General features: G+C 37.3%; 1 long non-coding RNA gene across 1 annotated transcript; it reads right to left on the bottom strand.

The window, feature by feature from the left end:
- Positions 1-1,105: 1,105 nt before the first annotated feature.
- Positions 1,106-1,521, bottom strand: LOC126474994 (uncharacterized). The gene is made up of 3 exons (XR_007586631.1): positions 1,497-1,521; positions 1,285-1,383; positions 1,106-1,165 (listed from the first exon to the last, which is right to left on the bottom strand). It is a non-coding gene; the product is annotated as an uncharacterized LOC126474994 (long non-coding RNA).
- Positions 1,522-3,743: the final 2,222 nt, after the last annotated feature.

The raw sequence follows: 3,743 nt of genomic DNA on the forward strand, positions 1-3,743 counted from the left end.
AAGTACATCTGCACACAGCTGAACTCTGTACCTAGCAGTTTGGCTAGGTGTCATGGTCAATGATACATGCTTCATCCTGTACCATCTCCACATTCTGCTTGTGCTTCTCAGAGGCATAGTCGATGGTGTAGTTCCATCTATCACATCCATGCTGTCTCACAACCAACCTGTTTTTTAAAAATCTATTTATAGCGAGTCATAACTTGAATGAAAATTATAAAAATGTCGGGTATTTTCTATGTTGACAACTTCATTTACTTCAAGCTAACAAGATTGTTCAACTAATCAAACTTTTGAAATTATGCACTAAAGGCTGAAGATGTCAATATCTAGTGGTGGTTATATCATACTGAGTGCTGACTACCACACTGCATTGTCTTATTTAGCCTTTTCATTTGGTGTTTACTGCATCTGACACTTTCTCCTCAGTGAGCAAGGTAAGATTCTCTGAATTCAAGTTTAGTGAGGAGTAAACTAAAGTGTGTATGACATTATTATAAGGAAGACTATGGAGTGAAATTTAGCCTTATTTAAAAACTATTGCTATATATAATTATTGGTGTAACTTGCATGTAATGTCCATTAAGGATGTAAACTGTAGTGTTTCTTATGGATTAGGGTGAAAGAGTTTATGTCCTATCTGCAGTGATTCAAAAGTTACAGCATTTTTTTAATTTTCCTAGTGAAGTGTACTTCATGTGCGAGGTGTACTGGGACACGTGAACAAATCGCCAGTGCAGACAACATGATTCACAACAAGGATGTATGTGATCCTGATACAGTTTAATTCGTAACCAAGACAATTGCCTATGCCTGTAATGTGAAATATTGGCCATAATATCATCAATACAGAAAGAATGTATCACACTATTATACAGCTATATTTGTACTAATATATTTTGTGAGGAAAAACCAGTCTGACAAGTGGTAAAAAAATTTCAATTAAACAAAAGGACACTCGTCTTTGGTATAAATCAGAAATGAAATGTCATAAGGAAGGTTGTAGTTGACAAGCAAAATTTCAGATCAGAAAGGATCCACAAATACTGCCTGAATTTATAATACCATTCCATAGCCATGTTGCAGCACATGCGCTGTAGTAAGGGAAGGCACTGATACCATCTTATTCTGCCCTGTCACTGGTTTAAATGTGGGAGAACAGCACCTGCAATCAGCATTTAAAATCAAATTGCTATAAATAACTTACAAGGGACTATGGCATAAAGCTGGAATAACATTTTATAATAAAGAGATGCACTAATGCCTGAATTCATAGAAAATCACCATTTGTTGAGCTGTGTAGCAACACACGCACTGTACCGATGGATGGATGTGGTACCACCACAGCCTGTTTTGGTATTGGTTGAATTGTGGAAGTTGAGCCTGCAGGCAGAAATGCAAACTAAGGTACAGTAAGTAATTTATAAGGAGCTGTGACAAATATAAACAACGGCATAACACAGAGGTGCACTAATATCTTGATTCATAGTACTCACTATTCCTCGGGCTGTGTTTCAGCACATACAATGTAGTGAGAGACGGACCAGATACCACCTCAGCCTGTTTTGCTATTGGCTGAATCATGGGAGTTGAACCTGCAAGCAGAATTGCAAACCTGATTGCTGTAACTTACAAGGAACTATGGCATAAAACTAGAATGATATTTTATAACAAAAAAGTACATTAACACCTGCATTTATAATATTCATGATTCGTCGGGCTGTGCTGTATGTAGGGCACATGCTGTAACGGGGAATGGACCTGCTACACCCTCTGTATTTTTTATTGTTGGTTGCTTTTGAACAGCTGAACCTGCAAACAGTATATTATATTAGACTGCTGACATTAATAGATACTAGAGCACAGGTTAAATTTTACTTATAGCTCAGGTGGCGTGGTGCTATGATACTGGCAATGACCGTTTATTTATTCTGTATATTTTGTTTCTTGTAAAAACTTGTTCTAAATGTTTGCTTTACAAGGATAATTAAATCACTGAGCAAACAAGGGTACATACGAGAACCTGACAACTAGAGAACAGGAACAGCATTAATTATTTACTTCATGATTGATCATTGCCATCAGCAGCACACTATGCCACTTGAGTCATATGTAGAATTTGACCAGACTGCTTCATTACAAGCATTTTTTGCTGCAGGGATGTACGTTGTTGGGAGGGGAAGGGGGTGGGGCACTAGTAACATACCTTTTTCCTAAAGTGCATCTTCTTTGTCTGCCAGTAGAGATAATTTGATCAAACTGGATTCTTCTGAATTTGGTAGTGCCAGGGATGCATTATTACTCTTTTGTTTTTCTTTGTAGAGTACAGTCTACGTTGAGGTAAAATCTTTTGTGCTTGTTTCCTTTCTATTTGCAGCGGTGCCTGTTTTTGCTGCAACATTCCGGCAGCTAAAGTTGCCTTTAGTGATGATAACATTTTTTTAGCAGTTTCCAAGTCATTAGAGGTCAGTTCAGATACAATACCAGAAAACTCTGAGATAAGTTCCCTTCTCTGGACTGACAAAGGTACAGAATCATTAACACTTTTTTCGTTACCTCCGCTAGTATTTCTGTTTTCTCGTCTACAACAGAAATATCTTCACTCTCAATAAGTGTAACTTCACTATTTCCTAGGTGTTCAGAAGGTTGCTGCTTTAACTGAATCTGGCAAACACTATGTATGTGCTTGCACATATTGCATTTGATGGTATAGTCAATACATGTACAAGAATACCTATGAATGCAAGCCCTACATTTAATGCACATCAATCTGCAGTTGCACTGAAAGTCATTATCATATACAAAATAATCTGTTGACCTTCTTGAAGAAGAACGCACTTTCCAACCAGAAAACTCCATAGTAATGAAGTCCTCCTTAATATTATTCCCTGATTTATGCCGAAGGCGAATGTCCTTAAGTTTACTCGTCAGTTTACCTTTATTTAGCACAATAAGCCTGTCAAACAGCTTGTGCTTCACAAATGACATCAGTGCAAAAATAGCTTTGTATAAACACTTGACACATTACTACCTAGATATATATATTTAATAGTGCGATGCATTCCTTCTATATGCATGTTGGTATTGATTCCAGCATTCAATCTATGGCAATACGCCCAACAATTTGCATTCCCAACATAGTTGTCTCGGAAGTATGTGGCAAATTGAACTGTATCAGGATCACATTCCAATCTCTCTAGCACAATATTTAACATCTCATCAAATGAATCTACATCCTGCTCATGCATCAAAGTTCTGATTTGCTTGTATACTTCACCTTGTTTTTCTACACCTTGAATCTTACATTTGATATTCTTCCTCCAACATCTATCAACATGCCATGTACAATAAAGTCGCATAGATGGAGCTGCCATGACACCATTCCATGCAATAAAGAAAGACTCAGCCAAATCCGACATGAAAACATTTGGCGAAATTGATCCAACCTGCCTCTTTATGTGCTGGAAAAATATGGACAGCATCTGGGAGTCATTCCTGTTAGATATTAGAAACGCGCATGGAAACCCTTGTCTCAGATCGTCTAGCACTAGTAGAGTTATAAGTTCAAAATTATATCCATTAAGACCATGTGTCCCATCAACACAAACGCAGTCATTCCCATATTTCTTTAATATCTCGCCTTGAGCATTGTTCATAATTATCAATGCAAAATCAGAGCGCTTTAATTGTGGGTACGAATCAAGGACTACATCCTGTGGTTTATAGAAAAGCACACAAGGACT

This window comes from Schistocerca serialis, chromosome 4 (genome assembly GCF_023864345.2).
Source record: "Schistocerca serialis cubense isolate TAMUIC-IGC-003099 chromosome 4, iqSchSeri2.2, whole genome shotgun sequence".
NCBI classification, from domain to species: Eukaryota; Metazoa; Arthropoda; class Insecta; order Orthoptera; family Acrididae; genus Schistocerca; species Schistocerca serialis.